At 44.5% G+C, this 25,053-nt stretch overlaps 1 protein-coding gene across 1 annotated transcript in view; it reads right to left on the reverse strand.

Moving 5' to 3' along the window:
• The window catches only part of hivep2a (HIVEP zinc finger 2a), an 85,361-nt gene extending 60,590 nt beyond the window's left edge, over positions 1-24,771 (reverse strand). Inside the window, exon 1 of the mRNA XM_070849171.1 lies at positions 24,711-24,771. The gene's annotated coding sequence lies outside the window, so the exon portion shown is untranslated. The remainder of the gene's footprint in view (positions 1-24,710) is intronic.
• Positions 24,772-25,053: the final 282 nt, after the last annotated feature.

A 25,053-nucleotide genomic window follows, 5' to 3' on the forward strand; every position in this document is an offset into this window, starting at 1 on the left:
TCTTCCCTGACCTTTGTTGGCACACTGCTGCGTTTCTTGGCACATTACTGCCACCTACAGATCAGTGGACCAGTGTTTTATGTCATGTGCGCAAGAGGTGAACAATTAACACACAAATGTTTATATAATATTAAATCATATAGTCTATTATACAGGAGCCATATAGAACCACACACGGATGATATAAATGTAAAGGTATAAGAATATAAATGTGGAGCATAAGATCATAAAACCATATTGTATGGACACACTGATATACACACACACTCATCTGTGTGTGTGTGTGTGTGTGTGTGTGTGTGTGTGTGAGACAGTGGGACCAGTCCTGTTGTGCAGTGAGAATACTAAACATCAATGTATTTCATATGAATGAATGGGTCAGTATTGGTATGTATGTGTGCGTGTGTGTGTGTGTGTGTTTGTAAGTGTGTGTGCCACACAATGCAGTATATTTGCAAACCTCAGCACTCTGCAGTTTGCACCTGGTTTAACACTGATGTATATACTATGCATTATGTATCGCTCACACACACACACACACACACACACACACACACATGAAAGTCTGAATCATGTACACAGGCAGCTTGCTCTCTATAAATAGTCATACTTGTGTTTTTGCCTTAAGATTATTTAAAATTATTACTTATAGTTTGATTAACAAACAAACATTTCGTGCTTCATGTGCTAACTGGGCCGGACAGGTGTCTCCTCTCTCTCAGGCAATAACTGGACATCTATAATTCAGCACTTCATTGTTGACTATAAGCGATCACACAACACAGACTTGTAAACGTCTACACACACACACACACACAACAGAAAGAGAGAGAGAGAGAGAGAGACTGCTGGTTATGAAACAGCTGTTGAGGGCTCTGTGTGTATCTGAGCCGTGAGAGTGCGGCTTACATAAATACTTGATCATATCTGGATTGCTCTCAGTCTGAAAATATATAATCCGCCTTGTTAGAATCACTCACCACGAGGACGGAGCGAAGAAGAAGAAGAAGAAGAAGAGGGAGGAGGAGAGAAGAGGGAGGAACAGGAAGGAGGGATGAAGGGAGAAAGAAATGTCGACCACCACACAGATATTAGACAGATACAAATATTGAAGCGCGACACTTGAACACATTGTTTTTCTTTTTCTCAACAAGATGGTGTGATTAGCACGAACACTCAACAACTACAGCTCCCATAAGGCTTTGATGCTGCTCTGGAGCCAAAGCCGTGATGTCGCGCTGCGTTCGTGTCATGTCAGGAAAATGGGAATAATTGAAAAGCTCCTTGGTGATACAGTTTGGGAATATTCACACCTTGCATGTTACACGTTTCTTATCGAGTTACACGAGAAATAAACAAACTCCAGAGGTGTTGGAGCTCATTTTAAATCATTTGCTCGAGTCTCTTATGTATCCATACTTATAAATACTATTTGTTATACGCTTATTGTTTCTATTCATGTCAGTAAAATATGATTTTTGTTGTTGAACGGTCACAAAATCTGCCATGTTTTGACGTGGTTATGCTCTGATGCTACAGTCCTCAGAGGATATGTTGTCTGCTCATGTTGGCTGATTTCTTGTGGGAAAGGGGACATGTTTTGTTTTGCTTTAGCCTGACCAGTCGGTAACAAGTCACGTATCCGTCCCATTGATGTAATTTTTGGAGCTATTTGAATCGAGCCCCCCAACTGGGCTGTGAAGCGATTTTGGCAGGGTGGAGCTGGACGGGGGGGGGGGGCACCATCTCTGAATCATGGTCCAGTCCTGCTTAATACAGCCATGATTTAAAAACACTGACTGATGAATTCAGGGAAGCTGAAGCACCACTGAGCCTGATCATGACTTTTCTGGATGGACAGAGTGGGACCTGATCTGGATCCTGTGGTCTAACTGCTGAATGGAGGCCGTTTGTCATTTGTAGCCGTTACTACCCCCTACTCGCTCTTCTTTGTTAATGGAGAATATTAATTTCCTGTAGTCCATCTTTACTGCATTAATATTTGATGGTTAAATATGGCTGGAAGCGTCTCAGCTGAGGTCTGTTTTAGTCTTTCTCTCTCTACCGTTTTACATTCTGTCTCCGAAAAAGTGTCTTTAACTGTTGTCCTACTTTGTGTATTTTACTCCCAATGTTCTCTTTTCTATATTTCAATCTTTCTCCCTCTTTAAAAGCCTCTCTGTCGGCATTTTCTGCCTCCCTCTACCCTCCGTCCTCCTGTCCTGAGCCTGGTCCAGGCCCGGATCCAGACTCTTGGTTCCAGTGGCTGCTGCTGCAACATGATGTGGAGCGACAGTCGCTCAAACATGTCCGACATCCAGCAGCGATGCACCGATCTGGGATTAGATAAATGCCTGTTTGATTACATATGTTGAAATCACCTGAGCTGTTTTCTTGTTGTAGCTACAGAAAGAAATCCGCTCAAACTCGGCGGCCGTTATCACAGGGGATAACATTTACAAGTCCTGAGACAAATTTACAATTGAGAAAACAAATTTACAAGACGTGAAACACTTTTACAAACGCCGAAACAAATTTACAAGTAACTTTTTCAACCGGAAAGGGAATGTACCAACTGTGGAGTAGAACCGGAAGTGATAAGGAGTTCATGGCGACCCACGATGGACGGCAGTCAAACGGTCTTTTGCCCGTTTTGTGGCGAACATATGAGCCGATTAACGCGGTACATTCCCTTTCTGGTTGAAAAAGTTACTTGTAAATTTGTCTCGGTGTTTGTAAAAGTGTTTCACGTCTTGTATAAATGTTTTCTAAAATGTAAATTTGTCTCCAGCTTTGTAAAAGTGTTTCTCGTATTGTAAAATTGTTTTGCACCTCCCGGCCACCGTAGGGGACAGATGCCGTTTGTGGCTATTTCCTCAGAGAAGTTCAGATTATGTATTATGAATGAGAGACAAACACATTTACACCTGTTAGCAAAGCTAGCCACCTCCAGAGAGGCTCTGAGGCATTTCTGTTATATTCCATTCATAGAATATTTCTTGGATGCGTTCAAACAGCAGCACATGAAGTGTAAACGGGGTCTTGATCATTTGAACGGTCACCGCTGCTTTATTTTAGTGATTCTGCACAGCCAGTGAAGTATGAAACTAGCGAGCGGTGTCGTGTAAACTACAAGCGAACTTCGAGACCGACGTCCAAGTCGTCTAGTCTGCACACGCCCTCTCTCTCTCTGACACCCACCTTTACGCTTCAGTCAACACTCAACTACGTCTTTCTTATTATAAAGTAGCAACTCACTAGTTAACTGAACAAGCACACACATGAACACACACACACACACACACACACATACCAGCATGCAAACAACTGAGAATTCCTGCAAGTGCCCACATGTGGAGTGTATATATATACACACACAAACTCATATTAAATCACACACACACAGCAGCCAGTAGCTTTGGAAGTAGAGCAGAGAAAATGCGAGTGCTGTTCTTTCCACAGTAGAGTTTCCCTGCAGCAAAGCACCATGGGAAAACGCGACGTAGTCCTAAAGCAAGGTGTTTTCTCTGTGCACCGACCGGAGGGACCTTGACCCGGAGAGAGACTGGACATCTCAACAGTTTCTATCACATAATGTCCTGTTTTTAGCCTCCAGTCGGACCAATGCTGTGATTCAAACTGAAATTATTTTCCACGAGTTAAACCTTAAACCTTCATTGATCATCTACCATTGATCTCCTCAGAGCTTTGGTCTGTTTTTATGCTCTGGCGTGTTCTTTTAGTGAAACGTCATGCCGATAAAGCTTCATTGAACTGAGAGAGAGGGACCACTTTAGCCTCTAAGCCACAGGGGGACCCAGTTGAGTGTTATGCAACCAAGCCATGCCAACACACACACACACACACACACACACACACACACACACACACACACAGGCCAGCTGTCCCTAATTCCAGCAGTGAAAACTATCTCTGTCTATTTGTCTATCTCTGCTTCCCTGTCTTTCTCTCTCTTCCTCTCTCGTCCACCATCTATGAGTCAGACTCCGTCTCTATCTGTCATTTTGTCAAACTCTACATGACGTGGCCAAAAGTATGTGGACAGCACTGCCCTGGTTGTTCATGCTTTGGGCCTGGCACCTGGAAATAATGACGCTCCAGCACAGAATGATATTTTACACAATCGAGTGCTTCCAAAAATATATTTTTTTGGTTGCCGCTGCACCTTTGGGATGAGCTGGATCTCATCATCCAGCATCACTTTTGGGAACAAATCCCTGCAGCCAGACTTCCAACAAGAACGGAGGAGGTTACAGCCGCAGAGTAACACACACATGGTTTGTGATGTTTGGGTGTCCACATACTTTTGGCCACACAGCTCTCTCTCTCTCTCTCTCTCTCTCTCTCTCTCTCTCTCTCTCTCTCTCTCTCTCTCTCTCTCTCTCTCTCTCTCTCTTACCTTTTCTCTCTCCCATCGCTTCACACCTTCTCTCTTTCTCTCTCTCGCCATGTCACTCTACAGGGTTTCATGTTGCCCGTGGCACCTGTCGCCCCCTGGGGTAGGTACAATGCATACACACACACACACACACACACACACACACACACACACACACACACACACACACACACACACACACACAACACACACACACACACTCACACAGGCACTCAGCTCCACTTACTTGTAAAGATGGTATTCATTAATAGAAGCCTTGCAGTGTGTATTGGGGGCTTCCCACTCATAGGATGACACACACACACACACACACACACACACACACACACACACACACACACACACACACACACACCCATGCCAGCAAACCTTCCCAGCAGGCCAACTGAAGACTACATACAAACCCTCGAGTTCACCCTCATTAAAGAGACTGCTGCCTGCTCTCAAACACACACACACACACACACACACACACACACACACACACACACACACACACACACACACACACACACACACACACACACACACACACACACACACACACACACACACACACACACACACACACACACACACACAGCAGTGGCAGGTACAGCTGACAACAGCGGCTGACGTCGGCTCTTAAAGGTTACCACAAACTTGATTACTGATTAGAAAACACAGCGTTTACCCCAAACTTCTGTTCATTAAAGGTAACGAGTCAAAGCTCCAAACAGAAAGGTTACTCCCCTCGACTTTAATTACAGAAAATCAAAATCACCTCACATGCCTTATTTCTGCACCACAGAAGAAGCACCTATGACATGATGCCATAACAGGAGCCATATGTTAAGCTTGTATTTATGCTGAAACTGGTTAGTTTGGCTTTTGTAGCTCCATTAAAGGTTCACTTTGTTCAGTGTTTCTGAAAAACTACACGTTTCTTTAGTTTTCTATTCAAATTCAGAGAAAAAACTGTTAACGCTAGCTGTTCTAGACAGCTGAATCTGTGCACCGCCTCATTTTTAACGAGGTAAAATAATGTTGTTAGCATTTAACATGACATGCTTTCAAAGCCTCGTGGGAGCTGTAGTGGCTGAACGCTAACATCATGTCTTCAACAGTGCAGGCCTCCATTATTACTACAGTATAATAATGACAAGAAGTGATAGTCTAGTTATTCTAGAGCACCAAACATCTGTGTATTTTATCATATATCTAATATTTGTTCATTTCTGTAGCCAGTTTAAACTATTTCCTTCAATAGTCTGGTAAATTCGGGCTTATATAAAAGGCCAATTACTGGCACACCTTCACGGACTCCCTGCCTTTCTGGTTAAACCGTCCACATCTCAACAACAGCGTTCGGTTGCCAAACACGGCCCACAGTTGGCTAATGTCCTGATTATCAGCCGAAATCAGCCCCAACCTTTGCCATCTCTGGCAGCCATATCTGGGCCTCATCTGGCAAACATTTGCTGCCCCTGGTGCCAGAACAAAGCCAAGTTTCCCCCCCAAAAAAAACAGAATATTCCACATTTACTTAATAGTTTTTCCTGTTTAATGTGTGTTTCTTACTTATTTTAGCCTCATCACAGAAGAGTGTTCTGACTAAAACATTACATTGTGATATTTCTAACATGAATCAATATTAACTAGCAGCTTTAATCCATGAAGATCAGCTATATGAGAGTCTGCATCCCTGCAGCACCCATTGCTGGTCTATCTGTTTGTGTTTCCGTCTGTCTGCTCTCTCTGTGAGCCGTCCAGCCCAGGCTTGCCCCACAAAGCTAAAATTATTCAGGGCTGTCCCCACGGACGCTCCAGCTATGTGTCCTTTTCACAGAAGCCACTTTGGTCCCAGAGACATCAGGGGTATCCAGTTTAGTGTTACACAAGCAAACTGTGCCAGCACACACACACACACACACACAGTCTATGATATATGGCAGTGTGTGTGAGGGTTAGGAGGACAGAGCTGTCAATCACAGCCGACTCAGACAAACTAACCCAAATCTAAAGGACACTTTTGCTGTTTTAACTGCCAAATAGGCCAAACGCCTGTTTGCATCTGTGGGGTGACTTCACCAAAACTGATATTTAGCAGATAATCCAGATCAGAATCACAGTTTGGAATAAAAAGCCTTTCCTACCACTTCATTTCGGCTTCATTTGGGGGAAATTCTTGCTTCGACTCACCCTGATGTCACATTCAGATGCAAGTTGCACATGTTTTTTTTCCACACATTGTCAGAGGGAAAACTATTTTTATCCATTTTAAAGAGTCATTTTTCTTTCCTTCACGCGTGTGTTTGAGAGTGCAGCGTTCTTCTGTGTACCTGTGAAAGAGACGATGAGCTGTGTGGAGGTTTTGTTAACTTTGTCTGAAGCGGAAATCAAAAGCACTTCAACATATTAGGCCAAGTTTGTGTTAAAGGGGTCGGAAAGACGCTTATTCAGTATGTCCATATGAAACAAACATGTCTGACCACACCTCTAAAGCACAGAGACCTGTGGTAACATCTGTGCTAACCTCATTGGTCACAGTTACAGCAGGTAACTTCCTGCTTTGGACAGAGAGTGGTTTCCTCCTGCTGCCAGTCTGAATGCTAAGCTAAGGCTAATTGCTCCCATGTCCAGGCGCCACACTGTAGTTTACACACAAACATGAGAGTGGTATCGATCTTCTCTCACAAAGAGTGCAGATCAGTCTCTTTATGCAAATGTTTCATTTCAGGTAAACATTTCAGGCTCCACGCTAAGCATGGAGGGAGATCTGGCTGTGCTTCTTTCTGTAAATGAGCATGAACTCAAACTCAGAACTCACATTAAGAGCAAATAAGAGTTTTATTTTTTACTTCTATCAGTATTTTGAGGTTTTCTGGTGGAGAAAAACAGAAAAAAAAAACCTTCTAACTGGCTCATTTAGCGTCATAACTGTGATGAAATCTAAACTGGAAACACGATGATGGCACTTTCTGCAAAGTTTCACTTGAGTGAGTATTTTAAGTCTTTGTTTGTCAAAGTGATGCTTTTGCACATCAAAGCGGATGCGCTGAACTGCATCTTGTTAAGGAACTCTTGCTCTCTTTTCCCCTGAGCTGACAGGAAGAGACGCTGCCAGGCTGGCTCTGTGTGCGCTTGTGTCAGTCAGTCAGCCAGCGGTTCGTTAACTAATTAGTGAACTCGTTTATCTCATTAGGCTCTGATTGATCTGCCAGCTGATGGACTGGCAACTGAGCGCCCCGTGTGTGTCTGTTGTACGTCAGCCGGAGCGGGCTAATCGATATTAACAACACAGGGAAGAGTTTAACTGTTACGCAACCTCATTATCTGGCAGCGGCTGCACAGAGGGGGGAAGGATTCCAGCGTTACACCAATGTCACCAGAAGGGCAGCCTTCCTGTTAGCGGCAGGAAATTAGCTCAGATAGCACGGCGGATGGTATCTGATGGTCTGGGCAGTGCAGGGCCGGATTCACACAATGTTCAACTGTGTGTCAACCTGACACACACACACACACACACACACACACACACACACACGGTAACAAGATAGTTAGTGTATTTTTGTATCCTGTGCGTCTCAATGGAGGAATAAAGGAATATAAAGTCATAAATTACCTTGATTAGTGTTTAGTGTGTAAGAATTACACCTTTATGGAGATGATAGTAACATAATTCCCACAATGCAACATGCATTTTCATTAGTACACTATTAAATAAAGATTGATTGATTGATTGACTAGTGATGCACAGTTTGTAGGATTATAGTATAAGTTCCACTTTATGAACATGGCTTTTAATTTTTTACATCCATGATGTTTTTATGTTGATAATAATTTGACAGTTCTGATCATTTTCATATTAGAAAATAGAATAAGTAAAATAATACTGGTCCACGGTTTTTCAAGCTGATATACTGATATAATATTGTTGACAACAAGAAAATCAATTAATCATGAAAGAAATCATTTAACACTCGCTGGTTCGTTTGCAAATAAAACAAACTGTAATCGGACGCACGGACGGCGACTTTAGAAAAGAAACACATTAAATATGCTTAATCCTTCCTTCTTACCTCCATCAGTTGAATTGTCATCCTGACTCTTGAAGGATTGTTCTCACTTTTTTTATTTTTTTATTTTCTTAGTTCAGAGGTCAGACGGTTTTTTTTTTAGTAGCTCAATTTATTTTTTTCGTTTTTTTTTTTGTTATTCCCATTTCAGCTGCTTTTGTTTGGCAGGATCTAACCTCGCTCTGACTTACTTCCCCCTCGGGAAATTAAAGAAGGAAAAACAAACAAACAGAGTGCTAGTAAGCTGACGAGTCACCTTCTGCTTCCCGACAGAAACAAAACAAAACAGGTTGTTTACCACCAGAACTGGGATTCGGGATCCCGGCACCCAGAAAACTTGAAGCATGTCGGGAAATCTTCATTAAGGCAGCGTGGGAACGCTTTTTTATTTCAGCCGTTGTTTCTCGGAGGGGGAATTCCACACATTCCCACCTGGGAGCTGCCCAGTATAACCACAGCGCTGCACTGCTGGGAGCGAACTGCATGCTGGGGGTTGAACCGAGTGGCTGTTTCTATATGCTGTAAAATGCCCCGAAATAAGCATTGTTGGATTGTTAATGGGAAAAAAGAGACTCCTTCCATCATTAGTGACACTATTATTCTTCTATTTCTATTCCTCCGTTAATAAACTGACAAGGTGTGTTTGATACATTACAACTCAAACCAAATGAATCAAGAAAGATTTGAAATACGGCACAATGATTACACACACGCTGTGGAAATACTGGGATCATCAGAATTTGGGGTCTATAATGGACACGAGGGCCAAAACAAAACAAACAAACCCCAAAACAGCTCAACCTGATTGTGTCCACTGGATCGATAAATACAATACTGCCACAGAGCAAACAGACGTCTTTACGTATTCAATCAATACAGAAAGTGCACCAGTTTCTTTCGGAGTTGTGTGCACTCCACTCTGAGGTCTGACTCGTCCCACATGACATGAAGACACCAAAAAAAAGAAGAGGTAAATGGGGCATTTAGCGAATTATTGCACATCAAGTTCAATTAACCCATTACCCAGAGTGCAACGCTTTGGCACAATGTTGCACAATAGCTGTGAAAGGAGATTTCTCAAGTTAGAACTGCTGAAGGGCTCCTTTAAAGAAGGCCATCTGAGCAGTGATGTCATACTGTGAAGTAATGTGACTGCAGCATTATAACTATATAATAATAATATAATATAATAATAACCTAATAACTCATTATGCTTCCAGAGACATAGAATATAATGATATTAAGGTAATAAAGTGGCATTTATAATATATTCCTGCACTTTATGCAGCAGAAAGTCTGAAATGAAGCGTTTGCTGTACTTCTTCCTGTTCTGATGCTTCATCCTGATGAGGATGATGAGGTGAATCCAGGTAAAGGTAGATTCCTGCTATTAAATTAATATCGATCACAGGGGAGGAAATGGAGATTAAAAGAGAAGCAGACAAGTTTTAAAGGAAGTTTTAAACTGATAACACTGGAACTCAACATCAGGAAGATGTGTCAGTATTTTAGTATTTAGTTTTCTCACACACACACACACACACACACACACACACACACACACACACACACACACACACACACACACACACACACACACACACACACACACCTTTAGCTTTCCCTGTGACGCAACAGCTCAGGGAGGGCAAGGAGAGGCCAAACTATAAAAATCTGGCTTTCCTCCTCTTGACACACACACACACACACACTCACGCGCACACACACACACACACACACACACACACACACACACACACACACACACACACTCACAGACACACACACTTCATACACTTTCTGCACTGCCACTGCACCATCCAGTATCAAATATGCATCAAATTATATAAGAGAGGCTCTTATGTAACGAGACTCTATCCCCTTCCATACCCCAGTGTGTGTGTGTGTGTGTGTGTGTGTGTGTGTGTGTGTGTGTGTGTGTGAGAGTGTGTGTGTGTGTGTGTGTGTGTGTTTTCATGCTGAGGTCTACGGCTAATGAAGCCATCTTTGCAGGGGCAAAACACAGAAACACAAGGAGAGAAGGAGGAGGAGGAGAGAAGAGCTAAATATAACTCTTGTGGCCCTGAGCAGCATCTGAGAGGAGAGGAGAGGAGAGGAGAGGAGAGGAGAGGAGAGGAGAGGAGAGGAGAGGAGAGGAGGAGAGGAGAGGAGAGGAGAGGAGGGGAGAGGAGAGGAGAGGAGAGGAGAGGAGAGAAATGGACATATGGGGAGAAAAAAGGAGGATGACAGTGAAGAAAAGAGGAAAGACAGATGGAGAAGCATCCTTTTCTTCGAAGCCAAAAAAAAACTAAATGTCAAAGTTCCAGATTCGTATCAACTGTTTTCCAACAGTCTACTTCTATTTTTATCATTTGTATATCCAGGGAAAGTTCACATTCACCCAGTTATCCACCGAGCAGCTCACCAGGAAAACCACAATCAGAGTCCTGGTCCGGGGATCCAGACCTTCCGAGTGTTTCCACTTTCCCTTCAGCGAAGTTTGTGTCAAACCTGAAAACTAGACCGGACAAACTACACATAAAGATTGTTTTCACCAGACTGCAAAAGTCTGACATTCAGGAGGAAGCATGAGCCCGACCACTGAGTAAACACCCCGGACAACACGCTGCAGCTCTGGTCAGTAACCACTGGAGCTCTGGCGTTATAGATGAGCCTGCCAATCCCATAAGAAGCGCCAGCTGTTGCTGTTGTTGAAGTGTTTATATGCAGTGAACTGGCAGTGAAAAGGCCAAAGATGGTGCTTCAGCTACTCCTATAGGTAGAGAGGATGGCCGTGATGGAAGACTCTCGAGGGACCGTCGTGGTCACGTAGCCAACAGATACAGCCGAAGACGTCAGCGTCAGTAACACTCAGCAAAATTAGAAACACACTCCGCAGCAAGTGGAAAAACAGCTGGTGAAATATCAGCAAAGAGGGGAAGAGGGGAGTGGAGACACAACCACCTGTGTCACTTTCAACAATCACCTCCCTCTGAAACGTATTAGTTTGATGTCATACTTGTGACTTGACATCTTTAAACCCACAGCTTGCGTGTCCACAGACAGCAAAAGTGGCCGGTCGGCAGTAAAAACGGTCCCGATGTGATAACAAAAGACTTTTACACACAACATTAATCACACGGAGCAGATTCTGCTCTACTTTCTGTTCCAGCAGGTGAAGACAGTGTTCTCTGCTCTCCCATTAAGGATTCCTCCCTGTACGATCGCTGAGAGCAAAATGGCAGCTTGAGAAGAGGAGGCCTTCGATTCTCATCCCCTGCTGGAAACATCTGGACATGATGTCACATCCTCTGCCTTTCACAGTAATCCACACCGCCGGCGTTTACTGATGGTTTTCCGGAGCACTTTAGCTGTCCGTCACTGGTCATCTAACTCCGAGACCCCCTTTATGTTTTTATAACAGTTACTGAACTCACCCTGTAACAAAACTATTTAAGTGTGAGGGTGAAAGTCTATTTTACTTTTACTTTCTGTGATGTGTATGTGCTGAGGTGTACGGTGGCCGGGAGGTGCAAAACAATTTTACAATACGAGAAACACTTTTACAAAGCTGGAGACAAATTTACATTTTAGAAAACATTTTTACAAATCAGAAAACAAAATAACAAATTTACAAGTAACTTTTTCAACCAGAAAGGGAATGTACCAACTGTCGAGTAGAACCGGAAGTGATAAGGAGTTCATGGCGACCCACGATGGACGGCAGTCAAGCGGTCTTTTGCCCGTTTTGTGGCGAACATATGAGCCGATTAACGTGGTACATTCCCTTTCCGGTTGAAAAAGTTACTTGTAAATTTGTCTCGGCGTTTGTAAAAGTGTTTCACGTCTTGTAAATTTGTTTTCTCAAATGTAAATTTGTCTCAGGACTTGTAAATGTGTTATGGCAATGTAATTTTGTTTTCTGATTTGTTAAAAATGTTTTCTAAAATGTAAATTTGTCTCCAGCTTTGTAAAAGTGTTTCTCATATTGTAAAATTGTTTTGCACCTCCTGGCCACCGTAGAGGTGTGACTGATGCTGTGGCATCTGTTCCCAAATGCAACAAACCTTACAGGTGGGGAAACTGCCAGAATCCTTCAGCTCAGCTCGTCAGGAGCAAGCAGCCGTCACTTCAACATGCCTAAAAAAACAGCACCCCACGGACCGAAACATAACATATATAGCATAGCAATCCGCCACCGCACAGCAGCCTCTCTGCCCGGCACTGGAATCCACAGCTCTGACATTTCTGCCCGCCGCAAACCGAACGGGAAACCTTTAACGGCCTGAGGTTGGACAGAGAGAGAGATGGAGATAAATTACAGTGTTTGGTTTGGTGAGGAGAGTGAAAACCAACAGGGACTGTGAGTGGGTTCATGTACAGCATGTGTAAGTGTGCATGCTGTATGTGGGTCTACATACGTTTGTCTGCACACACACACACACACACACACACACACACACACACACACGTCTCTTTCGGTGTGTTTTGTGTGCTTCGTGTTCACGTGTCTGCAGCTCCACGACATGCCAGTGTCCACTTTGGGGACCGTTTGCCAGAATCACTCCCTGGGCAGCAATTTCAGCAGCACAATAAAGACACAGAGCTGTCAAAAGCAGCTGAAAACACATAAAAGTTGTGAAACTATAAAATGCTAGAATGAGAAAAAAAGACACGAAAGAGGGACAGTAAGAGACGACACATCCAGCAGCAGTGAAACAGACAGGACGCTGATTTTGTCTGCTTTTTTTCTGGATGTGTTCACTTAAGAGCAGACAGACGAAGCGAAATACACCTCTGTGCACTATTATGATGCCTCGATACATCAGCAGCACAGAGTGCTGCAGGAACGAGTCCTTTCTTTGAATAGGCTTTTGGTTAAATGCTTGAAATAAGTCTGCGGTTAACACACGCTGAACAGATGCTGACAGTTCGTTCTATGGCCTAACATGCGTCAGTAAATACCCCACTCATCAACTTTTAAACTCTTATGTGTCTTAAAAAGGTGGCTGCAGTGAGACGACACAGGTTGTTTCAGAACAGTTGTTTGTTCACAGCAGCTTGACGTTAACTTTTTACTGCATTTACGTGATGATTAAAGTGGTTTATTCATTTATTAAGATTCTCTTGCTGAACAAAATAAACTTTTGTTTGTTGCAGAGTTTATTTTCTGCAATAATCAAAAATCTATTGGAACAATCCCTTTGGCTTTTTGTCGAGGGAACCAGCAGCAGCATCCACTAGATAAATAACAAGATATGCTTGTATGTTAAGTGTTTTAGTTTGGTAGTTTAGGACGTGTGAGGGTGAACACTGATGTGACACAGGGGGACTGCTGTGGCTGATGTGAAACACCAGTTTGCGCCAAAATATAAGAAAAACCCTTAAATTCTAACATCCAAACTCCTCTTCTTAAAAAATGGTGGTCTTATTTTGAGCCATTCTGGAGCGAACTCTCCAAATATGTCACATAAAACCTGCACAATGAGCGGAAAGGTGGTTCAGGGCCGTCGTTTCTGAAAGCACAACATCACGTCAGGAGGAGAATAATGACGCAAAGGCAGCTTAAATACATTTTAATAACTTTTAAGGGCCTGAATGCAGATAACGCACCTTTCTGCCTGTCAGCACATCACAAACTGGGGTATATTTCTGTCTGTAAAAAGACGTGAAACGCCTTAAGATGACTCATGGCTTTAATACCACTCTATAACGTGCTTCACAAGCCAACAATCACCATTTTGGAAGGAACGTCTCCATATTTACATTTTTTTGAAACGAGACTTATCTGAATACATTTGCATAGATATTTCTGGCCCTCAGCTGAACGTCGCTGCGTTTCATATCCACTGGGAATTAGATAGAGGGAGGACAGAGGAAAATATACTGATAGCATTGAGGCAGTCTAACGAGAGATCACACACACACACACACACACACACACACACACACACACACACACACACACAGGCGTCTGACAGCTGCTTCTGATCCTACTATGTAGTTTAAGTTAATAGAGAGGTCTAATATCACCGAGTTGTCAGCCAAATCCTGTCACTGACACCGCTAGTGTGTGTGTGTGTGTGTGTGTGTGTGTGTGTGTGTGTGTGTGTGTCTCAGCATGGAAACACACATCAGGTGCTTTCAAAACAAACAACGAAAAAATATCTAAGTGTCTTTTAATTTCGTCAGTTAAAAGAGTGAACGTGAAGAGAGAGGCAGGGAGAGATCGCTCCGCTGACAGCCGGGAGAAGAAGGAGGATCTGTTTTGAATTTTTGGGTTTCTTTTGGCACGTCGGGATGAAAGAGGAGATGAGGAGAGGAAGGAGCGAAGGAGAGAGAGGAGAGGGAGGAAGGCGAAGTGATGGGAGAGGGAGAACGGGAGGAGGAGAAGAGAAAAATCGACATGAGAATAGATTAAAAGAGACAAAAAAGAAGAAGGGGGGAGAGGACAGGAGGAGAAAAGAGGACATGAAAGGAGGAGTAAATGAGAGAGGAGAGATTACATTAGGTGGAAGGAAAGGTAAGAAGTGGGAGAAAGGGAAGAGTAAAAGGAAGGAGGAGAGACAAAAGGAAAGCTTGAAAGAGAGGAGGGAGGGGAGGACAGATTAGAAGGAAGGATGAAAGGAGATGAGAGGAGGGGGATGAAGAAGGAGAGAAGAGAGAGAAAAGTAGAAGAACAAAAACGAAAAGAGAGGAAAAAGAAGGAGGGAATGCTAAAGGAGGAAGGAGAGTAGTTGGGAAAGGGAGGGGAGAAATGAGGGATGAAAGGAAAGAGAGGAGAAAGATGGGGGACAGCAGAGTAGGAGGAGAAATGGGAGGAGGAGAGATAAAAGGAAAGGAGGGGAAGAGAAAGAAAAGGAGACAAAAGGTAAATCTTAAAAGAAAGAGGGAGGGGACGGCGAATTATGATGCTGAGACAGGAAGAAGAATAGAAAAGACAAGAGGGAAGACGGAGAAGAGGAGGTGAGGAAGAAATGAAGAAGAAGAAGAAGAGAAGAAGAAAGGAGAGGCCAAATAGGGAGAAGAGGAGGAGACGAAGGGAGAGGAGCACTTCACAGAGGAGACAAGTCAAGTCAGGACGAGGAGAGAGGAGGAGAGGAGAGGAGAGGAGAGGAGAGAGGGATGAAAGGGGGGAGGAGGATCGAATCCAGAGACAGATAGACAGAGCTTTGAAGAGGAGGAGGAAGAGGGAGGAGAGAGGGGGATCAGAGCGAGGGAGGGATGAAACAGGAGGCGAACGGATAGAGCGGTTGAAAGAGGAGGGAGGCACGGATGGAGGGATAGAAAAAAAACATTTCAGAGTGATGAAAGGGGTGAGGGAGTAAGAGGGGAAAAGTTTAAGTCTGACAGTAGCTGAAGGAGAAGAAGAAGAAGAAGAAGAGGAGGAGGAGGAGAGGAAGAGGAGAAAGAGGGAGGGATGACGGACGGACAGATGGTGAGGGATTTAGAATTCCAAAACGTTTTTTAGTGGAATTTAAAATTTCCCTTCAAATCACGCTAATGGTCGAGCAGACGTCACGCGTGCTCCCCGAGTCACAGGAAAAACCACAATTCTCAAACGTTAGACGGAAAAAAAACAAACACTCGATTGAGATTTAACGTCTCCGCTCGGCTGTTTGCAGAAGAAGGATGAATTTTTAAAAAAAAAAGCGGACAGACAAAAGCACAACCGGGGAGTTTGCGGGAAAGCAGATAGCTCTGTGCTGCACTGGAGGTAATTAACTCTGACAGTTTCACATGAAAAAGTTCACACACATTTTCACTTAAACCTTCGACACGAGGATAAAAAGGTTAGGCAGGAGCAGGAGAGGGAGCAGGAGAGGGAGCGGGAGAGGGAGAGGGAGCAGGAGAGGGAGCAGGAGCAGGAGAGGGAGCAGGAGAGGGAGCAGGAGCAGGAGAGGGAGCAGGAGAGGGAGCGGGAGAGGGAGAGGGAGCAGGAGAGGGAGAGGGAGCAGGAGAGGGAGCCGTCATTAGCATCAGTTATAACTGACACTGACTCCTCTGAGGCCTGAATTTCCTCCAGTTACAATGTGAGTGCGAAATGCATGTAAGCATCCGTATGAAGCTGTCAAACTGGTCCTGCACTATGATGAACTTCCCAACCGTATGTTCCAAACAGTCCTCACTTAAACCCGTAAATACACAACCACTAACGGCTGAGAGACACACAGACACCCTGAATTAGAAACCTGTTTTCACCTGAATCCATAATCATGACACCATCCAGGCTGCTGGTGCCGTTTAATCCTCAAAATCCAGCCTCTCTCTGTCATTTCTGCTCCAACTCGTCACCCCGGCAGCTTCATTTCATCATCTCAGTCGTACTGAAGTTGAGGATGCAGCTGCAGGGCGGACGGGGATCACAGACCTGTGTTTGCTGGTCTTTATCGTGGCCCTGCACATCTAGCTTCCTCGTAATAGTTTTAAAACCAGTATATGATCTGGTGCATGAGGAAACAAACTCTTTAAAAGGTTTCTACAAACTTTTTGAGATGCAAGTTCACTACATCTGCTGTACTTAAGTTATCGGCTTCCTCGATGTGTTTGTTTTCAGTGGAGGAGTCCTTAAACGACTTCCAGTGGAAACCTGCAAGTTACAACGGGTTTTATAAGATAAAGGGTGGGAGGTTTTTGTCAACTTACAGAGGAGCATGTAATCCTATTTGTGACGTCAAAAATATGAAGAGGGAAATTCAGCTAAATGCCATTCAAGCTTCTTCTTCCTCTTTTGGTCCAGAACACATTCGGCTGGCCAATAAAGGCGCAGTCCTCCGGTAGAACACACACCGTTACAGACATCTCTCCACGCTTAAACAGAAGAAGACAGACATTAAAAGAAACTCAACAGGGATGTGTTTTCAGATTTACTTCCTCTCTTTGAAGCGCTAATTCTTCGCCTGCTCGGCTGCCCGTGGCACTAACTGTCGTTAGCATGTGCTAATCCCCCGTCGCATGACGGACGGGAGGCGCAAGGTGCTAGCCAGCTGTGCTAGCTTTTAAGCCTTAATACCCTGAGTATGAGTGAGCTAGCGTGGAGCTAATCAGTCTTAATGCCATGCATATGGAGTTAGCTCTGGAGACGGCTAGCTACCGTAGCAGTGGCTAATCCTAGCCGCTACAGGAACAAGTCCAATCCCTTGTTTTCCCAAATATGTCAATTTCAGGAACTGCAGCATGAGATTAACATTAGAGAGGAGAGGAGGGAGAAGAGAGGAAGCTTTAAGCGTTTCCACCGGAGCACACAACTGCTTTTTGGGAGGGGTGCACTTAAAATTTTGGATGACATCTCTCTGACCTCTTGTTCTGACTGAGGCTGTAAGCACTTTGTGCAGCTCTCTTTGAACAAAAGCGTCTGTCAAGAGGACGTATTTCGTGCAAAAAAAAAAAAAAAAAAGAGCCATGCCAAGAAGACGGAGCGAGGAGAGCTGGAAGAGATGGCAGAGAAGGAAGAATGAGAGGAAACAGGAGAGAAGGTGAAAACATCTTTCTGAAGTACCAGGGTGAGACACACGCCACGGGCTCTTCAGGATGTTGACTTCCTGTGCGAGGACAGGAAATGATGTCATGCTGATGTGGGCACAGAAATATCTTGGGAGCTCTTATCTTTAAGTGCATGTGTGCGTCTGTGCGAGTGCTTCAAACTGAAGCACCTGCTGCTCCCTCTCTCCCTCTCTCTCTCCCTCTCTCTCTCTCAGTCGAGAAAATCACAGCCTTCAGCCCGACGCCTCCTCCTCCTCCTCCTCCTCCTCCTCCTCCTCCCATCCTCCTCTTCCACTTCCTCCTGCTCCTCCTCCTTCCGTCAGTCACGTGGTATAAGCCCCAGCACCAGGGCACTGACATGGGCCACAGCCGCGCTCTCTCTCTCTTTATCTCCCTCCGTCTCTCTGTATCTTTGGGCAGGAAGCCACCAAGTGGCACAGCAGAGAGGAGCCACCTGTTCCTCCCTGGCAGAGGAGATCATGGAGGGATGGAGAGAGTGATGAAAAGATGACGGCAGGGGGAAATGACACAAAGGGTGGAGGGAGGTGACGGGGCGAGGAGGAGGGACGCAGGGACCGAAGAAGAGAAAGCAGACGAGGAGGAAGACGTAAAGGGGAGGAAGAGGAACGCAAGGACGGGTGGGAGGGTGTGAAGGAAAGGAAAGATGGAGGGAGGTACAGGAGGATGATGATGGACAGATACGAGGGAGGAAGACAAAAAGTCAACTGGAAATGAAGATAGAGCGAGGGATGCTGAAAGGGTGAGAGAAGAATGGAGGGAACAACTGAAAGGGGGGATGACAAAAGATAGAGAGTGAACAATGGAGATAAAAAAAGATGTAAAGGCGAAACTAGAAACCAGGAGGGAGTGCAAGATAAAAGAGGGAGGAGGGGAGGAAGAGAGAGAGATTAATGGGGACAAATAGAAAGGAAAGAAGATGAAATGTAAAAAAAAAAAAAGGAACGAGAGAAGCAGAATTAGAGTGAGAGAAGAAGAGAGGAGGCAGAGGATTGGAGGAGGTGTAGAGAGGGAGGGGAGAGATGATGTGAGGGGATGAGCCATAAGTGGAAACCATGGAGGAGCACAGGGATGAAAGGGGGTTACAAGAAGAAGGGATGAGACCGGAAAGAAACGAGGCCAGACGTGAGGAGAGGACAGGAAGGGACAGAGTGACAGAGAGAGGGAGGAAGGGGGAGAGAGAGAGAGAGAGAGAGAGACATGACAGAGCGAGGGATGCTGGAGGAGAAGGTGGAGGAAACGTGGGTCAGAGGAGGTGATGGCGACTAATTACGATCCCCCCCCTCCCTCTCCTCCACTCTCGACCTTGTCCTCTGTCACATCACTCCATCTCTCCGCCCACAAACATCCTGTCTCTCTCTCTCTCTCTCTGAAAGGTTCTTCAGCTCACGGGCCTCCACGTCACCCTGCAGTCACCCCGAAAACGCCGCAAAGGTCAAATTTACGACCGAAAAGTTAAATTCAGTTGATGTTTAATCTGAATCTGGATGGAAGTGTGCCGATGCTGCTGCACCGTGTGTGTTAGCTGGCTGCTAAGTCCTGTTAGCTGTTGTCCATCCACACTGAGAGGTGAGGAGCACTGCTGCTACTGCTGAGTTCATACCTGTCCTACGAGAACACATTCACATGGTTTTAATGCTGAAAATAAAATAAATGAAACTTCAGTCTTTTCTACACGCTTCGTTTTAGAGCCGTCAGAGGGCTTTGCTCTCTCGTGTCACCAGGAGCTGGCGGTAAAAACAGATTTTTACTGTTTTACTGTAGTTTCAAGAGACATTAACTAGAAAATGGAGCCGTTAGTTTTAGCTGACAGTCTCTAAGTACACCAGAGACACATGTCCATGTTGAAAAGACATAAAACAAAGTTCCCACATTAATACGGGACCTTTAATGTTCACTCTATGCTTCCTTCACTAGCGCTGGGCCTGCAGGGACGTCAGTGCTGGTTTGTCCACCATCTTGGTCCAGACTGAGATATGGCAACAGCTGCTGCCGTGAAATTGTATACAGACATTTAGGATGATTTTGACGATTCCACCTGACTAACTACTGCAACAGGAAGGTCTAAGCCTTTCACTTACTCCTCTGCTTTGTTTTATGTCCATTACTTGTGCAAATGCAGACATTCCCATCGAGCTCAGCTGTAATCTGAGTTGTGCTTGTTGTTGATAACAACAAAACAAAGATGACCGTGGTAGACGTTGTTAGCACCTGTGGCACATGACATCACTGCAGCCTCAGAGCCACTACGTCTTTAAATGTATGTACACACTACAGGAGTAGGTAATACATACTGATACTAATTATTATACACACACACACACACACACACACACACACACAAATATAAGCCAATCATGACAGAAAACTCTCCAGTGTACAAACACGCACACACAAAACACAACGGACGCACAAGGATGTACAAAACCACATCCTAGTACTGACATGCATTAACCATGCACACACCAGTGGCTTATTGCAGAGTATAGTCTCTCTCTCTCTCTCTCTTTCACACACACACACACACACACACACACACACACACAATGAGTATATACAGGAAGCGTGCAGGCTGCAGAAGCAACAAAGCCGTCATTTGCATGAAGAACGATGCGGAAGCAAAACCAAAGCTCCTTATGGTGCCGCACTGTACTCAGACACACCACTATACTCTCTCTCTCTCTCTCCCCCTCTCTCTCTCTTGTACAAAGGCACACACACACACACACACACACACACACACACACACACACACACTACTTTTCATGTGATTTGAATGCACAAACAAAGAGGCCAGTGGACTTCTGGTTACCTGGAGGAAATGGGAACCAAACTAACTGCTGTTGTCTCGGCAACAGTCATATCCCATAATGCTATTCAAATGTTGCTGCTCTGTTATCTCACTCAAGGCCTGCACACACACACACACACACACACACACATGCGCGTACACATTTAGGGTGTATGTGTAGTGTGTGTGTGTGTGTGTGGATGCTCACCCAAAGGCCATTCATTTGGACACAGCTGTTAGTCAATACACATGATCATCATTCTGCCCTGTGTGTGTGTGTGTGTGTGTGTGTGTGTGTGTAAAACTCCCTCTCCACGCGATGCTGTCAAGGGCACAGCTTGCATCCGTCGTACCAAGCCGCGGTCGCCATGGCAACAGAACATACACTTCTTCTTCTTCCACTTCACCTCCTGCTTTTCTTTTTTTTTTTTCTCCTACTTTCTTTATTTGAACATACTATTGTGTGGGAAGGGAGGTGAATGCGAGTGTGTGTTTCTCTGTGTGTGTGTGTGTGTGTGTGTGTGTGTGTGTGTGTTTTCAGTTCACTTCCTGGCCCGTTTTAGCCAATCAGCGGACAGAGCTCGCCAATGGCTTTACTGTCCACTACTGCTTTTTCGTTTTCAGTGTATTTCTCAATGTACCGACTCTGGTGGTTACCATGGCGCCCGCATCTCCACTCGGTCCTCCATCTCTCTCTCTCTCTCTCTGAAATTCTGGTTCATTTAGTCTCCTTACCATCCAAATGCTGTGTCTTTTTTTGGTTGTTGTCCTATAAAACTAGCTTTTCTTCTGCATTTGTTGTTCTGTGTTGTATTTTTTCACGCTTTGCCTCATAAAGTGATGAGTGAAGTCATTTGCTCCTAAAATAACATTTTAATTAAAAAATTTAATTTAATCTGACTCCTTCGTCCACACAGACTTTGGCTTGGCTTTTGTCTGCTTCCTTCTTTTTTACATTTCTTCTTTTTTTTAGCTTTTTGTTGGACTTTGAGCACGAGTGAAACGAGTGGCAGCCGTGGGTCCCGATGCTGGAAGTAAGAAGAAGAACCGGAGGCAGAACCACAGATGAACACGATGCATCGGCCTCGTTTGTCTCAGTCGGCAACGATGGTCAATAATTATTCTTAACTCATTAACTTTTCGTCGGCCTCAATCCCACATCTTCGACATCAACAAACCCTAACAAACGTTTTAATAACTTTTAGCTCCTGGCGTTTGCACCCAAACGGATGAGTACGCAGGAGGCTGACACGACCGAGGTGTTACTATCGGTGGTTTCAGCATCTGTTTACGTTCAAGTGTCAGCGCCCTCTAGCAGCTGTAGTTATTATGTAGGAGGAAGTGAGGCGACGTTATGGAGCGACAAAGTCTGTCGTTTGTACGCTCAACAAAAAATCCGCCTCTATCTTTTCCCGTTTCCAACCAACAGTTTGTTTCTTTAAAGTGCGACCACGATCGCTCTCTCTCTCCACGTGTTAATTCTTCTAATCATGACGACAGAAGTCCCTTAAAGAAGTCATGTGAAACCAAACTGTCATCTGAACCTGAACCACGATCTTTCCCTAAACCCAGCCGAGTTGTTTTTGTGCCTAAACCTAACCAAACCAAGCCGCATCAGCTCTGAAAGCCACATGTGAACTGTATCGTCCTGTCGATGGAGGCGTCAGATGAGAAAGCGGCTGTGTGTGTCGCTCCAGAGGGCGGAGACCAGCAACATATTTCGTCGATTAATTTGGAGGACTTGTTGGCATGGAGACACACTCTGTATCTGCCTGAACAGCTTGCCTCAGTTTGGAGCAGGCAATGACATTTGTCACCTTCTGTGTCCTCATAACCCACACACACACACACACACACACACACACACACACACACACACACACACACACACACACACACACACACACACAGTATGTGCATGTGCACAAGTCTGCAAGCACTGACGCACATCCTGTGCATGTTTTCTGTTGTGTGCGACTGTGTGTGTTTTACAGAGATGACACTGTAGATGCAGATAGTAATCTGTGCTTTACATGATCTATTTCTGACTCACACACACACACACACACACAGGTCGGGGGTGATAACACATGTAGAAGAGGGAGTGATGTGAAAGTGAGGGATGAGATAGAAAGACAGCGAGTGAAAGAGAGAGAGAGAGAGAGAGAGAGAGTTTGGATGACATAGTTCAACTCATCCTCACAATACGAAGCCGTCTGCTGCACAGGAAGAGGAAGTGACTTTGCTGACACTCACACGCACACAAAGCGCTGCTTCTTCTACCATCCAGTCCACTCGCAGCAGCCACACATTTGAAAAGCAAAGACAGCAACGAGAGCGTCTAACATCCCTCTTCTTTTACCACAGCAGCCACCACACAGGTCCTTCTTCATGTGTGATCCTGAGTCTGCTTCACAGTCGCTCTTCTAACGGTCCACCTCTCCTTCTCTGCGCTTCATTCGGCCACATCTCCTTCCTCAAAATGCACAATGTGTCCTTCCTCACCTTGATGATGCTTTCATGTGTCTGTTTTTGAGACTGAGAAGCTTATCTTATTGCTGATCTCACTCTCTTGTTGGATAAAACTTCATTTTCAACCTGGTCTTCCACTTTAACTGACTAAACACAGTGGTGGTAAAGTTCAGGAGTTAAATCAGCATCAGGGAGCACAATTGTTCGCCAGTTCCAATATTTAACGGCTCACTTAATTGATTTTTTTTCTCATTTGACTGCAACGTCTAATTTATTCTATAAAGCCAAGAGAGAAAATCACACAACTGTTCTATAATGTCAGCTTACTGTATAATGTCTGATGTCAAAATGCTCTTGTAATCACCAGAAAACACCAAATAATTCTAATAATTAGAGAAGAAAACATGAGAAACTATCACACTTGGCTCCGGGAAAAAAACAATATCTTATAGAATTGTGTTTTTAAAGATACTACAAGATGCAAACCTCAGACGAGAGGGGATTTGATCGATTTCTTTTACAGAAGTGTAATCACTTAGTGAAGTCTTACTGTCTGTGTCACTACAGCAGCATCACAGCCCACATCGTGTGTTCAGCATTAAGCCATAAAGCGACAAATTCATTTATTCTAACACAAAAACCGCCCCTCTTCCCAAGCTGCTCCTCTCGGGGGTGGAGCTACAATGCGCGAAAGAGACGGGAGGACAGAAACTTTACATGATGGCTGGCAGGAGGACCGCGGAAGTGAGCTTTTTCATTTACACTCCCAGCCGAGGTCACACCTCTGGCAATGAAGCTGGCCAGTTGCCGGGGAAACCGGCCGGGAGAGAACAGCGAGAGTAATTCTGGTCAGATGAATACGGCTCAACTCTCTCCTTGTCTTACCGTCTGTTTCTCTGTGTGAGCTTCTCCCCCCATCATGACAAAAGAATCAGCCATTTTGAACCATATCGATGGTTTTTATTACAAAGACGGTCTTTTTTTCTCCTTTCATGAGACTCTCTCTTTACTTTCAAATTATCCTCACGTACTTTTACACCACCTATATACTGTATACTTTAATGAAAACAAGATCTAAACCAAAATTCACTGCATTTCAAAGATGATTTCACTTTTTTTTTTACTCTCCTCTTCTGAGACATTTTGTCAGTCAATCATTCAACAGACCTTTTATCACATTATTTGTCAACCTGAACTTTTTTTGCAAAGCTGTCACAGACATCACACGGACTCCACACGACATCCATCACACAGTAAGACCTCACAGGAACAACTTTTACTGCACGAACTCTGCTCCATATTAACGCATTTGTATTTACTGTTCAAAAAATTCAAAGTGACCTCGTGATCCCACTTTAATCATCAACATTTCATGTTAACTGCCAGCTACTGTCAGCCTGTGCTATGATATAAGCACCACATGCACGCACACACACACACACGCCGTTATTAGTTTCACGGATCCTACCTGGTGTAACTGTGTGTCCTTTGGTCCAGTTTAGCAAGTCCACAAACTGGTCACAGCCCCTGGGGGGGAGGGAGAGAGAGAGAGAGAGAGAGAGAGAAAGCATGATCGACATGAATTGCACTTTTTATGTAAATCCACCTGTAGTAAACACACTGTGTGTTCTGTGACAGCGTGTGCATACAACATGTTTCCCTCCTGGGCTCAGCCCCGGCGTATCCCAGAATGCAACACACCAGCAGTACATTTCTAGGGTAGTATGTCATGTTCTCATCATGGTTCTTGTTAACCTTTTGCAGACGGGAGAAGAAAGTGTCATCATATTGATGCCTAATGCAGTTATCAG

Source organism: Pempheris klunzingeri, chromosome 18, assembly GCF_042242105.1.
Source record: "Pempheris klunzingeri isolate RE-2024b chromosome 18, fPemKlu1.hap1, whole genome shotgun sequence".
NCBI classification, from domain to species: Eukaryota; Metazoa; Chordata; class Actinopteri; order Acropomatiformes; family Pempheridae; genus Pempheris; species Pempheris klunzingeri.